At 46.7% G+C, this 25802-nt stretch overlaps 1 protein-coding gene across 4 annotated transcripts in view; it reads right to left on the reverse strand.

The window, feature by feature from the left end:
• NTN1 (netrin 1) overlaps positions 1 to 25802 on the reverse strand; it is a 133274-nt gene that overhangs the window by 80259 nt on the left and 27213 nt on the right. The gene's annotated exons all lie outside the window — the stretch shown is intronic.

Here is a 25802-nt window from a genome sequence, read left to right on the forward strand (position 1 = left end):
AAAAGTTTATTTATAGACTGCTGGGCCCATACAACGCACTTTGAGAAACAGGGGCCCCACAGACTGCACTTGAAGTCACTAGGCAAAACGGGGCGCAGTGGGGTGCACTTGGAGACACAGAGGGGCCCAGAAAGCGCACTTAGAGTTACTAGATGAAATGGGGCAAACTGGGGAGCAGTAGGATACACCGGTGCTCACAGTGTGCACCTGGGAACGCGGAGGGGCCACAGAGTGCACCTGGGAACAGGGGGGGCCCACAGAGTGCACCTGGGAACATGGGGGGCTCACAGAGTGCACCTGGGAACACGGGGGGCCCACAGAGTGCACCTGGGAACACGGGGGGCCCACAGAGTGCACCTGGGAACACGGGGGGCCCACAGAGTGCACCTGGGAACACGGGGGGGTTCACAGAGTGCACCTGGGAACACGGGGGGGCCCACAGAGTGCACCTGGGAACACGGGGGGGCCCACAGAGTGCACCTGGGAACACGGGGGGGGCACAGAGTACACCTCGGAACACGGGGGGGGACAGAGTGCACCTGGGAACACGGGGGGGGCAGAGTGCACCTGGGAACACGGGGGGGGCCCACAGAGTGTACCTGGGAACTTGGGGGGCCCACAGAGTGCACCTGGGAACACGGGGGCCCCACAGAGTGTACCTGGGAACACTGGGGGGCCCACAGAGTGCACCTGGAGTCACTGGATGAAATAGGTTGCTCTTGGAGATACGGGAGCCCACTAGAAGACACATGGGTCCACAGAGTGCACATAGAGGAGGAAACTGGGTGCAGATATAGTCGCAGGGGTACACAGGAGTGCATTTAGAGTCACTGGATGAAGTGAGGCACAAAAGTGATAAAAAAATAAAAAATAAATTATAATAAAAATAAAGTCAGTTATTTCAGAAGTCTGGAGTGAATAGGAGCCGCTTCCAAAACCTCACATTTGGGGTCCTGTAAATAAACGCGCGCGGCGTCCCACAGCGGCCGCCGCACGCTCTCTCACACACACACATGCTTTCTCCGCCTGCTTTCCCTATTTTATTTACACCTTGGTGTTAACCAATTTGGGGAGGATGGAGGTCACCTTGGTTAAACAAATAACAGCGTCTCCGGGGGTGTAAATGGCCTGACTGCTTAGCAAAACACGCGGGGGGGGGGGATGCGGAGGCCCCCAGCCGCCACCACCTTACAGCTCCAGCTAATTAGGTGCACAGCTGTCCCCCTGAGGACGCCCCGCCGGTGTGGTCATCGCCTCTCCTTTATACAGCATCAACCCGAGACCTAATCAACACGTGCGGTCCCAGGAGCTTGCCATCCATTTCCAGCATTCGCACGCAGGGGCGCACAGGTTGCACCACACCTGGTGTTCAGGGCGGAGTCAGGGAACATATTTTTCAAAGTCGATATACTTTGTATTTTATATTTCTTCAGTGACTTGTGATGGTGTCCATGGCAGGCGGAGGAAAGGCTGAGCGTCATTGGTTGAGGACAATGCCTCGCAATGTACAATGAACCCAGGCGGATCTAGTTCTCAATCAATATCCAATTACAAGCCGGGATGATCTGGGCTCTGGGGAAGCGGGTTTAATAATGCTTGCCATCAGACTGAGGACATCTAGTGTCAGGAAAAAAAAGTACAGCAGGAGAAATCTCTGTAGCAATATGGTAGCAAAAATTGGTTGTATTTTTTCCGACACCGACGGTGAAACAAGATTCCTTCCCCTTATTCCTGAACGTGGTAAAATTTTCCACTCCCGAGGGCCACAGTCCGGCCCCCCCCTAAAATCTGAAGGGCCGTAAACTGGTCCCTTTGTTTAGGAAGTTTGGAGACCCCCAATATAATGTAATGGGGTATGAAGACGTTATAGAAGTACCTCTAATAATAATAATATGGATGGCTCCTTTAAATCGTATCCTAGGCGAGTGAAGACCGCCGGCGGGCCGTGCCGGCACGTTGGCTGAAAAAGGCCGCCCTCGTTCTCTGCTCCACGGGGCCGCGTCTGGGACGACCACTAAGAGTTTGATCCTGTTCTAATGTCGGAGACTTTGTTACACAAACATGAGGTAAACCACTAAATCTCATAGAAAAACCAGAACTTGGCGTCCCTCCACCCGAGCGAGGAGCGCGCCGCGGCGGGACTGAGAGAGCTGCAGAAACATTCTCTGTAGTGGTCGTTATTCATCCACCCAGGGCCGGGGGGAGGCTACTTTGCACCCTAGGCAAGACCAGCTACTTGCACCCACCCAGCCCCTGAATGAACACAAGTGGCTTAGCAGTCCAACTGCCCCATCCTGGGAAAGAAACAAAGGGCGGTGCCACCGGTGCCACCACAATGACCTGCCCTATATACTCCCATGGGGGAGAACGTCCTGCCCACACCGGTCCGTGACTGGCCCAAGACCCACAGTTCAACCACACATGTGCAAGGTAAACCAGTTGCGCATTTACAGCAGAACCGATAACCGCCGCCGTCATCTTGAAAGAGGGCAGGGCGGCGGGATTCCGAGATCCATATACATGGCATATACAGCGAAGGGCTTCCTTCTACTTTATTCAATCTGCCTGCAAGTGTTCCTGCATTGGGCTGCTGGCCGACCTCTGACCTGCGGGGACATCCCTTAGCAGGACGGTGACAGGTTTACGAGCGCAGGGGGGGGGGGGGACAATCAAGGAAGGGCGGCCTGTCACAGTGACATATGGACTTGCTGGCTGGTTGAACTGGTAAAACCTCACTGCTGGTCGGCCATTCAGCCCTGGGTGGTGTGAGCACAGATCCCTGCACCCCCCCCCCCCTCTGTGCAGACAACTTTGGTTTCCGAAGATGGGTGCTTCTAGCGTGCAATAAGCTGATCACATGACCCCCCCCTTGCCATTATTGGGTGCCACCGCCCCTCCCCCCATCGCACTTCAATTTGCAAAGTTCAGAATGCTGAGTAAGGTGTCAGTGCACTTCCAGGTATTTTGTTTTTAACTATCACAGAGATCACAGAATATGTAGAAGAATACATATTATTATTATTTATATATTTTTGGGGGATATTTATTACAGCAAAAAGTAAAAAAATATTGAATTTTTTTCAAAACTGTTGCTCTATTTCTGTTTATAGCGCAAAAATTAAAAACCGCAGAGGTGATCAAATACCACCAAAAGAAAGCTCTATTTGTGGGGAAAAAAACACGTCGATTTTGTTTGGTTGCCACGTCGCACGAATGCGCAATTGTCAGTTAAAGCGACGCAGTGCCGAATCACAAAAAGTGCTCTGGTCTTTGGCCAGCCAAATGGTCCCGGGGGGCTGAAGTGGTTAATAGAACTCGGGGCCTTTATAGAACGGTTATTGATTGATTGATTGATTGATTTTAATATTTTTTTACAGCACCACATACACCCTGAAGGGTGTGTCTAAGCGCTGGAAGGAGGTCCGCTGGTCTATTCTGGACCAAAAAGCAATCCAAGAGAAAAAAGAAAAAAGACTTCGTAGACGAACTGATGGCTCGTGTACATAAAAGAAAGAGAAACCATATAAAACATCAACAATAAAAACAAACGGTAGCAAGGGGGTTTGGAGTGAGGGGGACATAGGGTGAGGGGAGGAGGGGCCAGGTCAGTTTAATAGGCGTGGTCATAATCACGAGCCCCGTCAGGTTTTTTTTTTGTTTTGTTTTTTGTCACTTGTGTCCCATTGGGGTGTTTTCCTTCAGGTCCTCTCCTATAGACACAAACAAGGAAGTGAGGAAACTGTCCAATCAAGTGACTCCATTGGAAGATTTTTTTTTTCCCTGTATGGGGACAACTCAAAAGTCCTTCCCTGTTTTTTGTTTTTTTTACATTTTAAATAAAGTTTTTTTGTTTTAGATTAACTTTTAATGAAGATCTGCAGAAGGAAGGACGGTATCGGGAAATCGAAGCTCCGCGATACAAAATGTTTTAAGAAAAGTCGGCTTGTCCCAACTGCAAACACTCCGGGCACCCGGAGCATGATGGGACTGTGACGTCATAAGAGGCCTATATAAATCGGTGCGAGCCGCGCACACGGCATTACAGCGGGAGGAAGCGACGTGTCAACATAGAAGGAGACAGAAGCCCGGGCACCCCCCCGCCGAAGACGTTGAAGGAGAAGCCCGGGAGGGGGGCCGCTGTAAAAGAGCTAAAGAAGAAAGCGCCCCCCCGGCGGAAGAGAACCAGAGGCGGTGAAGACCTGCACCCCCCCCCCCCCCCTCCGTCAAAAGACATCGAAGAAGCAGCCCCCCCTCGTAAAAGAGCTAAAGAAGAGGGGGGGGGGGGCACCGGAGCTGACTAATAAATTACTTTAATAACCCTGTGTAGTGTTTTTTTACCTATTTTTTTCTGCCAGGTGAATGGGTAGGGGTACCCCATACTCATTCACCCAGAGTGGGGGGCCGGCATCTGGGGGCCCCCTTATTAAGGGGGCTCCCGGATTCCGATAAGCTCCCCTCCCGCAGACCCCAACAACCAACGGCCAGGGTTGTCGGGAAGAGGCCCTGTCCTCATCAACATGGGGACAGGTGCTTTGGGGTGGGGGGGCCACAGGGCACCTACCTGGCACGGTTAAGGAGGGGGGGCGCTCGCTCATCCCCACCCCTTTCCTGACCGGCCGGGCTGCTGTTTTTTCGGCGTACGGGGTGTCTCCTTAAAATCCATAGCAGACCCAAGGGCCTGGTATGCTCCTGTAGGGGGAACCCATGCCGTTTTTTTTATTTGAAATTTGGAGTGGAGTTCCCCCTCAAGATTCATACCAAACGCAGTGCTTGGTATTGGCAGGGATCCAAGTCGGATCCCCGTTCAAAATCGTCCCGCGGCTAAACGCAACCGCAGCTAAAAGCGCTGTACAAATGCAGCTGATCGCTGTGCCTGGAGTCTTGAATTCCAGCGAAACATAAACATGCTTTTATCTGCGGCAAAACAGCCGTTCGTCTGAAAGGGGCCTAAAACTTCATCACTGTCGAGAACACAGAGGTGCGCTGGGGGAAAAAAAAAAGCCCCCCCCCCAGGGTTCAGAGTGTTTCTTCAAATTGTTGACAACACAAGCCCTTCTCCTCCACATGCCAAGCTCTTGGGAAAGCAGGAAGTTGGGTTTGGCACGAGTCGCCGGCTGCCTTGTACAGGTTAATCTGATTTGAGGGGAAAACTAATTGCCTTGGACGGAGACTGCGAGACATATTTGACATATTTGTCGGCGAGCCGATTTGTCTTTTAGTTTTCCGTTCCTTTTTGTCTGCCGCCTCTTCCGAGCGATGATATGTATCGTATATATATATATATATATAGATACACCGCGTACGCGGGGGCGCTGACCCTAATCCTTCTTATTCAAGATGTTTGAGCCTCAGTCCGGAACATTGACCACTTGACTTGTGAGTGTCTCGGGAAAAACAAGCTTGTTGGGGAGATTGGCGATTTCCGATGTCGGCTTTTGCCTTGTGACCCCTTCGTAACCGCGAGAGCCCCATTGTTGCTCAACGTTTAAGAAAGCCTGTTCTGAAACGAGCCGCAGATACTTGAGCAGTCACATGACCATGGCCCTTCTTCTGAAGATCATGGACAAGGGAGTGAAATGGACTTATACTGTATACCTAAAGTCAAATTTCAAAGTGGCCCCAACTAGAGGACACTCACCGATTCTAGGTCAAGGATCCTTCATCCTTCACGTAGGACGACGTCCTGCTGAACCCTCAGTGACTTGGTCCCCCTTTCTCACAGGGTCCACTGCCCTGGGTCTGTACAGCATCCTACCAGAAACACCTTGGTCAGTACCAAACTACACCGGGTTCCATACCTGCAGGGTCCAGCGCGGCGGCGGTGGTTAATGACGGGAGTGAGTGAGAAACTTGTATAGCGCTACAAATGCGAACTAAATTGCCTCAAGGCGCTGTAGCCAATGTGGTCGTCCAGCCACGCTTCAGAATAGATGAGTCTTAAGTTTTTTTCTGAAGGCCCCGATGATTTTCCTCCATCCGAATGTCCGCGGGTAGAGCGTTCCATAAGCGTGGTCCTTGGGCAGCGAATCTACGTTCTCCTTTCATTTTGTAGTGAGATTTGGGGATGTGGAGGAGGTGCTGATTAGTTGATCGGAGGGCTCGATTCAGGGTGTAGTGTTTTATTTTTTCACATAAGTATTGTGGCGCGTTTCCTTGCGTGCATTTGTGAGTGAGGCAGAGGGTCTTGAATGTCACCCGGATTTTATTTGGGCTAGCCAGTGGCGCCGCCATTGGTGACAGTGGGAGGAATTGTGCACTTTTGATGGTGTCAGTGGGAGGAATTGTGCTCTTTTGATGGTGCCAGTGGGAGGAATTGTGCTCTTTTGATGGTGCCAGTGGGAGGAATTGTGCTCTTTTGATGGTGTCAGTGGGAGGAATTGTGCTCTTTTGATGGTGCCAGTGGGAGGAATTGTGCTCTTTTGATGGTGCCAGTGGGAGGAATTGTGCTCTTTTGATGGTGCCAGTGGGAGGAATTGTGCTCTTTTGATGGTGCCAGTGGGAGGAATTGTGCTCTTTTGATGGTGTCAGTGGGAGAAATTGTGCTCTTTTAATGGCGTCAGTGGGAGGAATTGTGCTCTTTTGATGGTGCCAGTGGGAGGAATTGTGCTCTTTTAATGGCGTCAGTGGGAGGAATTGTGCTCTTTTGATGGTGTCAGTGGGAGGAATTGTGCTCTTTTAATGGTGTCAGTGGGAGGAATTGTGCTCTTTTAATGGTGTCAGTGGGAGGAATTGTGCTCTTTTGATGGTGTCAGTGGGAGGAATTGTGCACTTTTGATGGTGTCAGTGGGAGGATTAGTGTGCCATTGTTGGTGTCAGTGGGAGGAATTGTGCCCTTTTGTTTGTGTCAGTGGAAGGACTAGTACCCCATTGTTGGTGTCAGTGGAAGGTATAGTGCCCCATTGTTGGCGTCAGTGGAAGGAAGTGTGCCCCACTATTGGTGTCAGTGGGAGGAATTGTGCTCTTTTGATGGTGCCAGTGGGAGGAATTGTGCTCTTTTGATGGTGCCAGTGGGAGGAATTGTGCTCTTTTGATGGTGCCAGTGGGAGGAATTGTGCTCTTTTGATGGTGTCAGTGGGAGAAATTGTGCTCTTTTAATGGCGTCAGTGGGAGGAATTGTGCTCTTTTGATGGTGTCAGTGGGAGGAATTGTGCTCTTTTGATGGTGCCAGTGGGAGGAATTGTGCTCTTTTAATGGCGTCAGTGGGAGGAATTGTGCTCTTTTGATGGTGTCAGTGGGAGGAATTGTGCTCTTTTGATGGTGCCAGTGGGAGGAATTGTGCTCTTTTGATGGTGTCAGTGGGAGGAATTGTGCTCTTTTGATGGTGCCAGTGGGAGAAATTGTGCTCTTTTAATGGCGTCAGTGGGAGGAATTGTGCTCTTTTGTTTGTGTCAGTGGAAGGATTAGTACCCCATTGTTGGTGTCGGTGGAAGGTATAGTGCCCCATTGTTGGTGTCAGTGGAAGGTATAGTGCCCCATTGTTGGCGTCAGTGGAAGGAAGTGTGCCCCACTATTGGTGTCAGTGGGAGGAATTGTGCTCATATGATAGTGTCAGTGGGAGGAATAATGCCCCATCTATTCAGTAGATGGAATAGTACCCCAAAGGCCAAATAAAAGCCCCTGGGCCACAGTTTGGTGACCACTACTCTAGAATACAGGGGGAAGCAATCAGAGCAGCAGCCTGTGAGACACTGAGCAGGCCTAAACAATCAACCCCTGCTGCACTGATTACAGAGGAGCGAACTACATTTACCCAACAGCATACGCCACTCTAAGAGGGTGCTACACGTGTAAAAACATGAGTAAAATGGTTGTGAAAAAACTTAAATAAAACCCCTAAATGAAAAACTAAAAAGACCCCAAATATACCCTCTCACAAAAAAATAAAACAAGCACCCTTAAAAAAAAGCAAAACTGAGTTTTCACGCCCATATGTGTGAGCCTGGACATGCAAGAAGGAGAATCAACAAATCTCTGTACCAAATATAAAAGTACAAAATGTAAAGGTTGCATAAAAAAAAAAAACTTTTCTGAAAATGTTACAATAATAATGTAAAATATGTTGCAGTTGTAATTATTTGAAGATGTTTACCAGTGTACGCCAACCCACTATTGCAGCGGCTTTCTCGGGTTTAGGTGATAATCACTTCCAAAGTGCAAATCTTCTATGACAAGCACAAAACAAACAACATGAACCCGGGACGCGAATTCCCCCCGCCGGCTAGACTGCGTCTCGATCTGTAAGGCGGGAGAAATTAGTAAAATCCCTTTTCATGTGCTAAACAGGCCGTGTACAAAGAGGTGCGAGTCACTTTCTGACCCCTCTTTAGTCACATAGCGCCCTCGGAGGCAGCGAGGGGTTAATTGGAAAGTACAGAGATCGCGATTTACAAAAACAAGCCGAAAGTTCGGGGGGCAACGACACCCGTCACCGCCAGATGTTTTTTATTTGCTGAAAATAAATCGGAATGCACTGTCTGTGTTGTCCTGGGAAAGGTGGGCGCTGGTTCATGGTGGAGCTCCGGAGGCCATCCGGTAGAACAGGCCTCTGTGACGGAGCATGAAGACTTCGGAGAACAGAATATATTTACATGTCATCACTTCCATCTCCATTCTAAAAAAAAGGGGGGGGGGGTCTGTTTTCATTTAGGGATAAATAGTGGAGATATGCAAATCACCCCTTTGGGCAACTGTGCACCCGATGTTACCTAAATATAGAGCCATTGATCTAGCAAGGATGATATTACACTATATGGGCAAAGGGTATATGGACGCCAGATGACTCCAAACGGTGGAGGTCAGGTGTTTCCAGTGAGGAGTGAAGTTAATATTACAAAATATAAAGACATTTTAGGAAATTGTGCTCTTTAAACCTTGGGGTAACAGTTTGGTGAAGGCCCTTTTCTGTTTCGGCATTACTGTGCCCCGTGAAAAGCCAGCTCCAAGCAGGGCCGATCCTAGGCAGGGTGCATTGCACCCAGGCGCCTGCAGAGGTGGGGGCGCCGAACATCTAACAGACTCTCTAACAGAAGCCCTCTCTGTGTCCATCACAGAGGCCCTTCTCCAGGTCCCAATAAAGTACTCTGCTTCTCTTCCTGTATTATGTTAATTGTTAAGAGATCATGTAAGGATCCCAGGTTAATGAAGACTTTGTGGGGGAGCATATCTGTGGTTGAGTCATTGCCATAGAAACATTTGTAAAGGGGAGGAGTTAGCAAAATGACAACGCCCATGTGGGGGCGCCAGAAATATTTCTGCACCCAGGCGCCTGTGACCCTAGGATCGGCCCTGGCTCCAAGTCATAGTTACATAGTAGATGAGGTTGAAAAAAAGACACAAGTCCATCAAGTCCAACCTATAAATCATGGTGTGACCAGTTTGGTGTGGAGGAACTCAAGTGGCCTTCACAGAGCCCCGACCTCAACCCTACTGGACACCTTTGGGGTGAAGTAGATTGCCAATGTTGAGCCAGGTCATCCTAATCCAACATCAGTATCTGACCTCAACTCTACTGGACACCTTTGGAATAAAATGGATTGCCAATGTTGAGCTAGGTCTTTTCAACCAACATCAGTATCTGACCTTAGACCCCATTCACATCTAGGCGTTTTTACGCCTGTAGCGCTACGCCTCTGCCGCCAGAGGGCTGGAAATACATGTCCCTCTATGGAGATGGTTCACATCTCCACGCCGAACGCCGGACGCCTGTCGCCTGCGGCGTGAAAAAAGGTCCCGGACCTTTTTTTCAGGCGTCTTCGAGCGTTCGGCTAGGAGATGGCAATCATCTCCATAGAGGGGGTCATCTTGGGGCACATCTAGGCGGACAATACCCGCGTTTTGTCGCCGCAAATCGCGGTACAAAACGCCGCTATTTTTACCGCGATTTGCGGCGACAAAACGCCGCGATTTCGTCCGTCTAGATGTGAATGCAGCCTTAGCCCTACTGAACACCTTTGGGATGAAATGGATTGCTAATCATGAGCTACGTCTTCTCCTCCAACATCAGTACCTGATCTCTACCTTACTGAACACCTTTGGGATGAAATGGATTGCTAATCATGAGCCAAGTCTTTTCCTCCAACATTAGTACCTGATCTCGACCTTACTGAACACCTTAAGGATGAAATGGATCACCAGTGGCAAGCAAGGTCTTCACATTTAACATTAGTACCTGATCTCAACCCTACTGAACAACTAAAGTATGAAACTGATCGCCAATGGTGACATCTAACATCATTATCTAACCCTACTGAAGACCTTTGGGATAAAATGGATCACCAGTGGTGACTGAGCCAGGTCTCCTCGTTCAACATCAGTACCTGCCCTCAACCCTAAAGAACATTTTTGGGATAAAACAGATCACCAATGGTGAGCCAGGTCTTCTCATTCAACATCAGTACCTGGCCTCAACCCTACTAAACACCTTTATGATGAAATAGAACACCGAAAATGAGCCAGGTCTTCTCAACCAACATCAGTACCTGCCCTCAACCCTAAGGAACATTTTTGGGATGAAACAGATCACCAATGGTGAGCCAGGTCTTCTCGTTCAACATCAATACCTGGCCTCAACCCTTCTGAACCTCTTTGGGAAGAAATAGATCACCAGTGGTGAGCCAGGTCTTCTCGTTCAACATCAGTACCTGCCCTCAACCCTACTGAACACCTTTGGGATGAAATAGAACATCGAAAATGAGCCAGGTCTTCTCAACCAACATCAGAAACTGGCCTCAACCCTAAAGAACATTTTTTGGGATGAAACAGATCACCAATGGTGAGCCAGGTCTTCTCATTCAACATCAATACCTGGCCTCAACCCTGCTGAACCTCTTTGAGGAAGAAATGGGTCACCAATGGTGAGCTAGGTCTTCTCGTTCAACATCAGTACCTGCCCTCAACCTTACTGAACATCTTTGGGACGAACAGTAAGGCACAAGCATGACTCCCAAAGGCAAAGACATGATGGGACTTGTAGTTTTGCAACAGCTGGAGGGCCACAGATTGAGCACCCATGCGGCATAGATAGTTGCCTAACTTCCCACTGCTTGCATCGGGGCTGGGGGCAACTGGGCAAGTGTTTTCAGGAAGCCATTTACAGAACCCTGCTGGCCCCTCCCACCAGCCCGAGACTCAGTAATGACATCCTTAGGTCTAAAATAAGGAATATAAAAAAAACAGAACGGCTCATATACATTTTTGAATAGCATGTTGATGAGGGGAAAACAAAATGTAGGCAGATCAAGCTTCGGGAATGTTTTCCTTGGAAGATGGTGCTGGCCGGACTCCCACTTTTACCCGCTTTCACAACGGTCTGAACAATCCTGCTAAGTTTCGCTCGGCTCTCTCAGGTGGCAATGAAATCTCTCTCTCTCTAGCCGTCGGTTGTGTCTGCGCCGTGACCCGGAATTCAGAGCCTCGGAGTCTGCTGGTAGTAAAGGCCAGGCACACGAGGAATGACTAAGCCGCCCCCACGTGTAAGTGAATCTATGAAGCCGCACATAGGAGCGGGCGTGTGGGCGAGAGGTGACCAACGCCCCCAGGGTGGCAGTTTGTGAAATGTCACCCTGGCGCAGCGACTGCGGAGTACAACCAGAGAAGACCTTTAGGTTCCGCTACAGTTCATCAGCTCACCTGGCTTGTCCTCGTACCCGGCAAATGTTTCCTACGGGGCCGAAATACAAAACAAATCTCCGGCCGCATGCGCATCAGCGGCCTCCCGTCAAATAATTACCTGGCGGCTCCAACTGAAGACTTTAAAGAGCACCTCTCAATATCTGACCTGACAACATAGAAAATGGCCGCCTTTTATCAATGCAAAGCAGTCATTGAGCTCGTCAGTGACTTTGTCTAGGCTGGGATGATGTAACCAGTCTGCTGCAGGCTGGAGAAAGTATTTCCTCAGTCTCCCCTCCCTCCTAGTAATTTGACTGTACATTGTAACTTTGCAACAAGTTACAGGGCGAGAGGCTTTTGCAGGAGGCTGATCTGTGTCAGACATTTTTATGCCTGGCATTAGGAAAGAAGTTGGCTGCCAGTCTCCAGAGGGGCTCAATTCAGGTTACTTACATGTAGGAATTGTAAACACTTGCTGGTGGTTATTCCTTGCCCTGACACCTGCTGGGGGTTATTATTGCAGGCCCTGACACCTGCTGGGGGTTATTATTGCAGGCCCTGACACCTGCTGGGGGTTATTATTGCAGGCCCTGACACCTGCTGGGGGTTATTATTACTGGCCCTGACACCTGCTGGGGGTTATCATTGCTGGCCCTGACAACTGCTGGGGGTTATCATTGCTGGTCCTGACACTTGCTGGGGCTTATAGCTGGTCCTAAATCTTGCTGAGCGTTATTGCTGAGGGTTGTCATTGCTGGCCCTGACACTTGCTGAGGGTTAATGGATGGGGGATGGTCATTTCTGGCACTGACACTTCCTGAGAGTTGACATTGCTGGACCTGAGGCTTTCTGGGGTTTATTACTGGGTGGGGTGGTCAATAGTGGTCCTGATGCTTGCTGAGGGTTAATGCTGGGAGCGGTCATTGCTGGCATGTACACTTGCTGAGCATTACTGCTGGTATTGTAATTGATGTCCCTGATACTTGCTGAGGGTTATTTTTGGGGGGTTGTCATTGCTGGCCCTGACACTTGGTGAGGTTTATTGCTGGAAATTGCCATGGCTGGCCCCTAATCTTGCTGAGGGTTATTGCTGGGGTTGTCATTGCTGGCCCTGACACTTGCTGGGGGCTATTGCTGGGAGTTGTCATTGCTGGTCCTGCAACTTGCTGAGGGTTATTTTTGGGGGGTTGTCATTGCTGGCCCTGACACTTGGTGAGGTTTATTGCTGGAAATTGCCATGGCTGGCCCTTAATATTGCTGAGGGTTATTGCTGGGGTTGTCATTGCTGGCCCTGAAACATACTAAGGGTTATTGCTGGGGGTTTATGCTTAGGGTTGTCATTGCTGGCCCTGACACTTACTGAGGATTATTGCTGGGGGTTATCATTGCTGGCCCTGACACTTGCTAAGGATTATTGCTGGGGGTTGTCATTGCTGGCCCAGACACTTGCTGAGGGTTATTGCTGGGGGTTATCATTGCTGGCCCTGACACTTGCTGAGGATTATTGCTGGGGGTTGTTATTGCTGGCCGGACACTTGCTGAGGATTACTGTTGCGGGTTGTTATTGCTGGCTGGACACTTGCTGAGGATTATTGCTGGGGGTTAGCATTGTTGGCCCTGACACTTGCTAAGGATTATTGCTGAGGGTTGTCATTGCTGGCCAGACACTAGCTGAGGATTATTGCTGGGGGTTGTCATTGCTGGCCCGGACACTAGCTGAGGATTATTGTTGCGGGTTGTTATTGCTGGCCCAGACACTTGCTGAGGGTTATTGCTGGGGGGTTGTCATTGCTGGCCTGGACACTTGCTAAGGGTTATTGTTGCGGGTTGTTATTGCTGGCCAGACACTAGCTGAGGATTATTGCTGGGGGTTGTTATTGCTGGCCTGGACACTAAGCTGAGGATTATTGCTGGGGGTTGTCATTGCTGGGCCAGACACTTGCTGAGGGTTATTGCTGGGGGTTGTTATTGCTGGCCGGACACTTGCTGAGGATTATTGCTGGGGGTTGTCATTGCTGGGCCAGACATTTTCTGAGGATTATTGCTGGGGGTTGTCATTGCTGGCCCTGACACTTGCTGAGGATTATTGCTGGGGGTTGTCATTGCTGGCCCAGACACTTGCTGGGGGTTGTCATTGCTGGCCCGGACACTAGCTGAGGATTATTGCTGGGGGTTATCATTGCTGGCCCTGACACTTGCTGAGGATTATTGCTGGGGGTTGTCATTGCTGGCCCTGACACTTGCTAAGGGTTATTGCTGGGGGTTGTCATTGCTGGCTGGACACTTGCTGAGGATTATTGCTGGGGGTTGTCATTGCTGGCCCAGACACTTGCTGAGGGTTATTGCTGGGGGTTGTCATTGCTGGCCCGGACACTAGCTGAGGATTATTGCTGGGGGTTGTCAATGCTGGAGGTTATTGCCGGCATGGAAGCCAATGCTGTGGGTTAATATTGCTGTAGGTGCGTGGAAATTGGGGTTGGGGGACTTATATTACCAGCAACAATTTACCTGCTGCGGCCCCTAAATCCTCCCTTGTGAAGTGACAGACCGGTACGTGGTTCTGACAGAAAATTGTAACTGGGCCCCGAGTACATCTATCGGGCCCTTGGCTTTTTAAGGGTCCCACGTGGGTCCTGCAGGAACGTGGACAGGGGAGGACATAAAAGAAGTCTACATATCCTTTGAACAGGTAAAATCTTTACGTAAAACGCATTGCAATGGAATAAAAGGAAAGCGATACGTCTGAATGGGGGAGATTTAGATATAATGCGGCATAAAAAGCATTTCCATTTCTAAAGGCCGATGGTATTAAAAAGGCAAGTAGTAATTAGAAGGAATCCAATACAAAATCAAAGAAATAAATCTTTCATTGTAAAGACTTGGAAAAACAGATTGCTGTTCAGAGATCATAAAATCGCAGACTTTATAAAGAAAAACACTTTGATAATAACGGAGACCCTAAATGCATACGGAACTTTTCATCTGTGCCCATCGCCAGTTCTAGAGAGTGGAAATGGTTTCCAATGTCCAGAACCTGCCAAATGCAAGAGGTGCAAACAGGGTTCACCAAACATAGAAATGATCTGACTATGCCTGGTATGGTTTACATCCATGGGTGCTAAAGGAACTAAGAACAGTTACTGGACGGGCTGCTAAAAATGGTGGAGAAACGTTTCCCATGTCCTACAATTAACACAACCTGTCGAATGCAAGAGGTACAAACAGGGTTCACCTTTCAGCTGCTGTAGAGAGCAGTGCAGGGCATCTTTCTGTAATTGCCCCTCTGCCCCGACCAGAACGATTCCTCCTGCTGTTCGGGCCCCTCTGTGTGCCTGGGCCCCCTACAGGAGGGCTGATGGTCCCCCCCCATCAGCGACTCTGCCCAGGGCCGATCCTAGCGTCAGAGGCGCAGAAATATTTCTTGCGCCCACACATGGGCGTGGTCATCTAACTCCTCCCCTTTACAAATGTTTTTATGGCTACGACTCAAACACAGAGATGCTCCCCTAAGAAGTCTTCATTAGTGTTCCCCATCAGAGTCCCCCCCAGCAGGTGTCCCCCATCAGAGCCCCCCACAGCAGGTGTCCCCCATCAGAGCCCCCCACAGCAGGTGTCCCCCATCAGAGCCCCACACATTAGGTGTCCCTATAGATCAGTCCTTGTCCAATAGATCCTTGTAGCTTGGGCGCTCTGAGAGCAGAAGGACATTACAGGGGGCGGGGCATATGTGGCATCTTTGGTTACTTGGAGGGTGGCACTCGAAGAGCATTTCTGGGAGTGTACGGGATGATTGGCAGCAGCTCTGGACACAGACAAGGAGGAGGGAGGGGAGCACTTTGGAGCTTCGGCGCCCACACCTCTGCGGCGCCTGGGTGCGGAGCACCCCGTGCACCCTGCCTAGGATCGGCCCTGGCCCTGCCCGTAAGTAGCTTTTACACAAACATGTTTTGCCTTTCATTTTTATTTTAAACTGAATGTTTTGTTTTACAAGGTCGATCGTTTACAATCACAAATGTCTACATTGTTTCAATCTGCTCTCATCAGATAGTAAAAGCCGAAGAGTGAAAAAATAAATAAAGAAAAGACAACAGTCCAATCACACAGAAAGGTGCGAGGAGACGTGGTCAGGGTTGGTTTCGGAGAGAGACGGAGCGCGATAAAAACGTTTTAATCTCTTGGCCGGCGTCTTGGCCGCGAGAAGGAAATCACTCTTCATACATGTCGGGTTTTACGTCTCGCGGTGGGAGGAGTGGCGACACGTCGGGAAGACACACCGCGATTTCATCCTAATATTCAGACTAAACGTTCTATAAATGTTTTATGGAGATTGTAACGTCTAACGGCCCGTGTGACAGCGCGAGACGCGGACATAAACTTTTATGTACTGTACAGGGGCGGACGCCCCCCCCTCCCCGCGCAGACGCCCCCCCCCCCTCCCCGGGCAGACGCCCCCCCCCCCTCCCTGGTACAGATTGTTCAGTTCCCTGCTCAGATGTTAATATCTCATTTCATACACACACAAAATTCCCTTCACACTTTAAAGGGGCGCTCCACTAAATCGTTTTTTCTTTTTACATTTATAGAGGACCGAGGTGTCACTTCCCATTAGAAAAAATGGAGAAATCAAGCCCCCCCCCCACACACACTTGAGGCAAATTGTAGGTGTGAAAAAATTGCACTTAAAAGTGGGAGGGGCATATGTACAAAGTGCAGAGTTCAGAAGTACGTAATGTACAAAGTGGCGGGGTCAGGAGAATGTATTGTACATAATGCAGGGATCAGGGGTATGTCATGTACAGTGTGTAGGGGTCAGGAGTATGTATTGTACATAATGCAGGGATCAGGAGTATGTAATATGCATTGTGTAGTGTTCAGGAGTATGTATGGTACATAACGCAGGGTTGGGGCCAGGGGTATGTAATGCATATGGTGCAGGGGTCAGGAGTATGTAATGTGCATTGTGCAGGGTCAGATACATGTAATGTACATGTGTGACAGCGCCAGAGGCGGACATAAACTTTTATGTACTGTACAGGGCAGACGATTTCCTTTCACTTCCTGTTTTAGCTATGGGACAGGAAGCGAAGGAAGACTTTGATAAGGGGGGTGATTTCCTTTCACTTCCTGTTTTAGCTATGGGACAGGAAGCGAAGGAAGACTTTGATAAGGGGGGTGATTTCCTTTCACTTCCTGTTTTAGCTATGGGACAGGAAACGAAGGAAGACTTTGATAAGGGGGGTGATTTCCTTTCACTTCCTGTTTTGGCTATGGGACAGGAAGCGAAGGAAGACTTTGGGAAGGGGTGGTGATTTCCTTTCACTTCCTGTTTGGGATTCCCTGACTTTGTGGTTAAATTTCCTTATACTTCCTGTTTTGACTATAGGACAAGAAATGAAGGGAGACTTTGGGGGGACTCCCTTTCTGTTTGGGATTCCCTGATTTTGGGTTAAATTTCCTTTCACTTCCTGTTTTAGCTATGGGACAGACTTTGAGAAGGGGGCGATTTCATTTCACTTCCCGTTTGGGATTCCCTGATTTTGGGGGGGGAAGTTTCCTGTTTTGGCTATAGGACAGGAAATGAAGGGAGACTTTGGGTGGGACTTCCTTTCACTTCCTGTTTGGGATTCCCTGACTTTGGGGGGAATCTCCTTTTACTTCCTGTTTTAGCTATGGGACAGGGAGCGAAGGAAGACTTTGGGAAAAGGGGGGTGATTTCCTTTCACTTCCTGTTTGGGATACCCTGATTTTGGGTTGAATTTCCTTTCACTTCCTGTTCTAGTTATGGGGCAGGAAGCGGAGGAAGACTTTGGGAAGGGGGATGATTTCCTTTCACTTCCTGTTTGGGATTTCCTGACTTTGTGGGGAAATCTCCTTTTACTTCCTGTTTTAGCTATGGGACAGGAAGCGAAGGAAGACTTTGGGAAGGGGGATGATTTCCTTTCACTTCCTGTTTGGGATACCCTGATTTTGGGTTGAATTTCCTTTCACTTCCTGTTTTAGTTGTGGGAAGGAAGCAAAGAGAAGTCCTCCCAATGGGACTTGTGGGAGTGGGAGTCCCCCCCCCACATTTGGTTTTGGCCCTATTTGCACTGGGGGAGGGGGAATTTAATGCTTGGGGGCGAGCATGTAGAGGGAGGGGGAGGGGATTTTTGCTGACACATATTTCTCGTACATCTACTCTTAGTACTTTATATAATAATGGGGAATGTCTCATGTCGTCTCATCAGCGGCTCTCGAATCCGATTGCCCGGGACGGTCATTTCTTCGCGGCGATACAAGGAAACTATTTTGACGTATCAAATGGCGTTTTGCGAGGACGAGACAAAAGTCGATAAAGTTACTTATTTTATTTATTTTTTCTCTCTCGGCAGCCGCCAGACATACAATCTACTTGTGTGCCCCCCCTCCCCCCTCCTGCAATATAAGACAAACCAGTCAGCCAGGACAGGTATCCTTCGCAGCGGCAATTTTCTCCCCGGCCTCATTAGCTAATTAACGAAGCATGGAGGCATTCCGACCGCGCAGCGCCGCAAAAAAAGGCGAATTCCGGCCAAATTTGCTATCAGCGGCGGGCGGCTCCTCTATGACATCACTGGAAGAATTTGCTCCAAATTGCTCATGAAATTGAAGGAGAAGGCGAGGAGCGTTCTGATAAAGGGGGGGGGGGGGATTTACCTTCATTTCTCCTTTTATTTCTTTCGCTGTAACGGTTTACTTGGCGCTGTTTTGCCGCCGGGGAACGCAAATGTTAGTTTTCCGTGATTTGGCGAATCCCGGCTACGCCAGACGCACAACTTCTCAAACTTTTTTTTTTTTTTTCAGCCGATATAACAAAACAAATCTCTACTAATGACCGAGTCCGGCCCCCAACTTTACACGTCGCCTCAATTTCCAGCGCGATCAACACTTTCCTTTCTTTTTTGTATCAAAATATAAATATATTACTATGGACGAGGGATCTCTGATACAAATCTTTGTGTGACAGCAAATAGATCCGAGATAAACGCCAAAAAGAGAGAAAAAAAGCAACAAAATGTTACATGAAAATACAAATATAATGCGATCCGAGGACAGCCAATCACAGCCTAGGATTACTCCTCCGGTAAAAGATATTAATCAGATATCCAGCTAATGGGTTTTGATCCAAAATCGGTTTACTGGGTATTAATCGGAAAGAAAATGCAATAGTTATTAATCAAAAATCTATTTAATGGTTATTGATCAGAAGTCAATGCGATGGTTCAGGAATCAATTTATTTGTTATGACTCAGTAATCAATTTAGTGGCAATTATTTAGAAATTAATTTAATGGCAATTAATCAGAAATTAATTTAATGGCAATTAATCAGAAATAAAATTTATGGCAATTAATCAGAAATAAAATTAATGGCAATTAATCAGAAATAAAATTAATGGCAATTAATCAGAAATAAAATTAATGGCAATTAATCAGAAATAAAATTAATGGCAATTAATCAGAAATAAAATTAATGGCTATTAATCAGAAATAAAATTAATGGCTATTAATCAGAAATCAATTTTAATGGGTATTTATTTTTAGTATCTAATGGTCTTCACAGGAAGGTTTACAAGAGATCATTATCATGGCAGCCATACAGTATATATATATATATATATATATATACACACACACAATCGACCCCAAACAAAGTCGCAGTTCAGAGTTCGCGGCCTCACTCATTCGCAGATTTTTTCCCCAGCCTAGCTTTGCCGCATCAGGGCGACCAATCGGGTGAATTATCAGCCTGACAAGTCGCACTCTGTGCGTTGCAATGAAACCGTTCTGATCGGTGCGACTCGAGTCTCTCCGAAAAAGGTTCCTGTACGACTTTGGGGGGCGACTTCTATAACTGAAGTTGTTTTGCGAGCCGCAATGAAGTCGCGCTGTACTGGGCGGCTTTTTAGTCGGATGACTTTGAAGCCGCCCCTGTGTGAACCATTTATAGGCATTTTTTTACCAGATCCAAAATCGACTGCATATATATATATAGATATTTTTTTTAAATATTATTATATTTTATATATATTTTATATATATATATATATATATATATATATATATATATATATATATATATATATATATATATATAGGGGGGTTATTTACGAAAGGCAAATCCACTTTGCACTACAAGTGCACTTGGAAGTGCAATCGTGTAAATCTGAGTGGTAGATCTGAAATGAGGGGAAGCTCTGCTGATTTTACCATCCAATCATGTGCAAGCTAAAATGCTGATTTTTATTTTCCTTGCATGTCCCCCTCGGATCTACAGCGACTGCACTTATAAGGGCAGTTGTAGTGCAAAGTGGACTTGCCTTTCGTAAATAACCCCCAAGGTGTGAATGTGTAATACGCATGTGAAGCGCTGCATAAATTGACAGTGCTATACAAGATACGTTTCTGTAATAAATAACATTGGTTTTATAAAAAAAAAATATTATATATATACACACACACACTGTATAATTTCCATGATAATTTAATTTAGCATAGTTATTTATAAAAGATATTTTTCAAATATAATGGAAAATATCTATCTATCTATCTATCTATCTATATTTATATAGATAGATATATTTTTTTCTTCTTCATAGGAACAATATATTCTATAAATGATTGAACTATAATTATTTTTAATCAATTAAACTATATTAAATAATAAATTGTGTTACACACTTATGTCATAACATTATAATAAATACCAACCATATTATTATTCATTATGTAAAATTCTATTAATATTAAAGATTTAAAATGTTACTAAATATATTTTTTTATCTAAATGCTTCTTACAAATGTTGTATAAAATAAAATAAATATTAGACTATTATAATATGAAACATTTTTTTTTTTATAAAATGATACTAAATATTAAAACGTTATTACATATAATAATAATAAACACAAAGATTCTTTAAAATGACACTAAATAATTGTATATATTACAGTACTTATATGGCGCCATCAATTTATGCAGCGCTTCTCACATATGTATTACACATTCACACCATATATATATATTTTTAATAAATATAAAATATTTCAGTATATATATATTTATTACAGGTACCTATGTGAAGCACTACATAAATCGACAGTGTTATATGAGATAAGTACCTGTAAAATGTGTTTATATATATACACACACACACATACATATATATTAGCAAGGAGAAGCTCTATTTATTGCTCATACATATACAGTAGCGGTGCCCTGTTTGTGGCGTTATGGGAACCTACCTGGATGCATACATAACTTTCCTATATATATATACACACACACACACTGTATATTATATTTTCTATATACACACATACTGTATATAATGTCGGCATTTTTTATTACAATGGTAAACATTTTCCAGTACAATAGAAGTCTCTGAGTAATCAGAATCTCCTCGGATCGCTTGGATGAGAAGGTTGCGGCGCACACGCTGGGCGATTTTTCATACCCAGTCCTGTGATTGCCATACAGAGGCAGCAATGGAGTGTAGGATGTAGTAGGGATGAATTACTATGTACAACGATCAGCGTTTGATTTGAAGGATCGATTGCTTCTCCATGCTTAGCTCCATTGTTGCCTATGAGCAGAAATGATCAGCAGAGATCAGTAGCAATCAGTAGGGATCAGTAGCGATCAGCAGTGATCAATAGGGATCAGCAGCAATCACTAGGGATCAGCAGCGATCAAGAATGTAGCGATCAGGGATTAGTAGCGATCAGGGATTAGTAGCGATCAGTAGGCATTAGTAGCGATCAGTAGGGATTGGTAGCGATCAGCAGTGATTAGTAAGGATCAGTAGGAAGCAGCAGCGATCAGCAGGGATCAGTAGCGATTAGCATTGATCAGTAGCGATCAGCAGCGTTCAGTAGGCATCAGTAGTGATCAGTAAAAATCAGTAGTGATCAGCAGCGTTCAGTAGGCATCAGTAGTGATCAGTAAAAATCAGTAGTGATCAGCAGCGTTCAGTAGTTGTCAATAGGGATCAGCAGTGATTAGTAGGGATCAGCAGTGATCAGCAAGGATTAGAAGCGAATAGCAGTGATCAGTAGGGATCCTCAGAGATCAGTAGTGATCAGTAGGGATCAGCAGCGATCAATAGGGATCAGCAGCGATCAATAGGGATCAGCAGCAATTAGTAGCAATCAGCAGCGATCAGCAGTGATCAGTAGCGATTAGTAGCGATCAGCAGTGATCAGTAGGTATCATTAGGGATTAGCAGTGATCAGTAGGGATCAGCAGTGATCAGCAGTGATCAGTAAGGATCAGCAGTGATCAGTAAGGATCAGTAGTGATCAGTAAGGATCAGCAAGGATCAGCAGTGATCAGTAAGGATCAGCAAGGATCAGCAGTGATCAGTAAAGATCAGTAGTGATCAGCAGTGATCAGTAGGGATCAGGAGTGATCAGTAAGGATCAGCAGTGATCAGTAGCAGGGTAACCACAGGCAATAATCTCTATAGCAAAAAGAATGGCCCGCCTGCCCCCAGCCTAAACCTCACACATTGCTGATCACAAGTAACGCTCAGATCAGTCCTATGACTTGTGAATTGTCCCCACACATTACAATGTGATTGTACAATCTTCTCGGTTTGGGTTGAATGGCGGAAAGAAGAAAACGACACAATAAATATGTTATCAAGAAACTGAAAGGGGAGATTGGGAACTGATTGGAAAGGTCCTCATATGACAGATTTGGTAGATCTGATTGTACAGAGATTGTATTGTGTATGATTATAATGAGAGGAACAGACTGATAATCTCTCCACAAGTCGGACACCCATTATCCATCCCTGTGCTGAATTCCCGGGTCTGTACACCCGCTGTGCCCATTATGAGGGGTTCCCACCATCCCTGTGCTGAGTTCCCGGGTCTGTACACCCGCTGTGCCCATTATGAGGGGTTCCCACCATCCCTGTGCTGAGTTCCCGGGTCTGTACACCCGCTGTGCCCATTATGAGGGGTTCCCACCATCCCTGTGCTGAGTTCCTGGGTCTGTACACCCGCTGTGCCCATTATGAGGGGTTCCCACCATCCCTGTGCTGAGTTCCCGGGTCTGTTCACCCACTGTGCCCATTATGAGGGGTGCCCACCATCCCTGTGCTGAGCTCCCGGGTCTGTACCCCCGCTGTGCCCATTATGAGGGGTTCCCACCATCCCTGTGCTGAGTTCCCGGGTCTGTACCCCCGCTGTGCCCATTATGAGGGGTTCCCACCATTCCTGTGCTGAGTTCCGGGTCTGTACACCCGCTGTACCCATTATGAGGGGTTCCCACCATCCCTGTGCTGAGTTCCCGGGTCTGTACACCCGCTGTGCCCATTATGAGGGTTTCTCACCATCCCTGTGCTGAGTTCCCGGGTCTGTACACCCGCTGTGCCCATTATGAGGGTTTCTCACCATCCCTGTGCTGAGTTCCCGGGTCTGTACACCCGCTGTGCCCATTATGAGGGGTTTCCACCATCCCTGTGCTGAGTTCCTGGGTCTTTACACCCGCTGTGCCCATTATGAGGGGTTCTCACCATCCCTGTGCTGAGTTCCGGGTCTGTACACCCGCTGTACCCATTATGAGGGGTTCCCACCATCCCTGTGCTGAGTTCCCGGGTCTGTACACCCGCTGTGCCCATTATGAGGGTTTCTCACCATCCCTGTGCTGAGTTCCCGGGTCTGTACACCCGCTGTGCCCCATTATGAGAGGTTCCCACCATCCCTGTGCTGCAATCCCTATATTGAAAAAAAAACAACAACTCTACAATGCTACAATGTCTTCTATAACGCTACAATGTTCTCTATAATGCTGGAATGTCCTCTATAATGTTCTCTATACTGTTCTCTATAATGTTCTCTATAATACTATACTGTTCTCTATAATGTTCTCTATAATGTCCTCTATAATGTTCTCTATAATGCTGTAATGTCCTCTATACTGTTCTCTATAATGCTGTAATGTTCTCTATAATGTCCTCTATAATGCTGTAATGTCCTCTATAATGCTGTAATGTTCTCTATAATGTTCTCTATAATGCTGCAATGTCCTCTATAATGCCCGCAGTGGGTCGGTAGCTGGAGAGCTTTTGCTGCTGTACAGTTGCAGCCTTTATATTTCTCCTGTCAGGTTCGGAAGCTCTGGAGATCTCAGTGCTGAAATCCCAGTTAGTCGTAATAAGTTGGCACGTGAACCGACTTGCCAGCATCTGCCAAGGGCAAAAAAAAACATCGGTTTTGGGTGGTCTGACCCTTTAAACAAACCCATTGTAACCGTTACTCTGCAATTTGTCTCATCACCATCACTCCCAGCAAGTGTGATTCCCGGCAGAGAGGTCACCGGAGACCAACACTTGTTGCTTATTGTCACTTTGTAATGCTGCAACAGGAGAGAGAGAGAGAGAGAGAAAGATAAATGGGAAAGTGAGAGAGAAGGATAAATGGGAAAGTGAGAAAGACAAAAAAGAGAAAGAAGGGAGAGAGAGAGAGAGAGAGAGAGAGAGAGAGAGAGAGAGAGAGAGAGAGAGAGAGAGAGAGAGAGAGAGTAAGGTGAGGGGGATACAGAGAAAGAAAGACAGAGAGGGATAAAAAGAAGGAGAGAGAGAAACAGGGAGAGAAGGAGAAGAAGAAAAAGAGAAAAAAGAAGAGGGGTGAGATGGGGGGGGGGGATAGAGAGAGAAAGAAGGAAATAAAGACAGAGAGGGGGGAGAGAGAAAGAAGGAACGACAGGGGGAGAGAGAAAGAGATGGAAACAAGGAGAGATGGGTAAAGAGAGAAATAAAAATAAAAAAAGAGGGGAGAGAGAAAGACAGAGGGAAATGAAAAGAGGGAGAGAGAAGACAAAAAATTAAATAAGAGAAGAGAGAGAAAGAATGGGAGGAAGAGAGAGGAAGAATGGGAGGAAGAGAGAGAAAGAATGGGAGGAAGAGAGAGAAAGAATGGGAGGAAGAGAGAGAGAAAGAAAGTAATAGAGGGGGCAAGAAATAGAAAGATGTAGAGAGATGAAAAAGAAAGGGAAAGAGGGAGACAAAAAGGAGAAAGAAGGGAGAGAGAGAGAGAGAAAGTAATGTGAGGGGATAGAGAGAGAAAGAAGGAAGGAAAGAAAGACAGAGAGGGAGAAAAGAAGCAGAGAGATGGAGAGAAGGAGATGAGTAAAGAGATAGAGAAAGTAAAAGAGAGAAAAAAGGAGAGAAGGAAAGGAAGGGAGAGAGAAGGAAAGGAAGGGAGAGAGAAGGAAAGGAAGGGAGAGAGAAGGAAAGGAAGGGAGAGAGAAAGAAAGGAAGGGAGAGAGAAAGAAAGAAAGGAAGGAAGGAAACGAAAGAAAGAGCAAAAGAAAGACATTAAAAGGAAGGAAGAGAGAGAGAGAGGAACAAGGAGAGAAACAGAAAAGGAGAGAAGAGAGAGAGAAAGGATGAGTGAAAGGAGGAGATAGGGAGCGAGAAGAGAGAGATAGACAAGGGAAAAAGAGAGTAGAAGAGAAAGATGGGAAGGAAAGGGGGAGAGAGAGAAGGAAAAAAGAGAGAGAGGGAGAAAGAGAGAAAGGGATTGCGAGAAAGGGATGGGTAAAGAGAAATAGAAAAAAGGAGAGGGGGGGAGAGAGAAAAGGAAGAGAGAATAAAAGAAAGGGAAAGTGAGAGAAAGACAGAAGGAAAGGAATAAAGAGAAAGGGGAACAGGTAGGAAGACAGAGAAAAAGAGAGAAAGAATTTAAGAGAGAAAGACAAAGAAGTAGAGGGCGAGAGATAGAAAGAAATAGGAAGATAGAGAGAGAGAGAGAGAGAGAGAGAGAGACGAGAAAGAATGAGAGAGAGAGAGAGAGAAATTAATGGAAGAGAGAGAGCGCAAAGAGAGAAATAAAAAAAGAGAGACAAAAAAAAGAGAGGGGCAGAGGGAGGAATAATAAGAAAAAAAAATTAGAGAGAGAGAGAAAAAGAGAAAAGAGAAGAAGAACATAAATAAGTGAAAAGAGGAGTGAGAAGAAGAAAAAAAGAACATGAGAAAGAGCGAGATTGCAAAGGAGAGAGAGATAGAAAGAGAGCTAAAGGGGGAGAGGGGGGTTGAGAGAAGAGCAAAAGTGAAGAAGAGAGGAAAAAGAATAAGAGAGAAATGAAGGCAAGTTGGAGGAAAGAAATAAGTAGAGAAGAAGAAACAGAAAGCAAGGGAAGAAGAGAGGAAACAGAAAGAGAGGA

This window comes from Rana temporaria, chromosome 12 (genome assembly GCF_905171775.1).
Source record: "Rana temporaria chromosome 12, aRanTem1.1, whole genome shotgun sequence".
NCBI classification, from domain to species: Eukaryota; Metazoa; Chordata; class Amphibia; order Anura; family Ranidae; genus Rana; species Rana temporaria.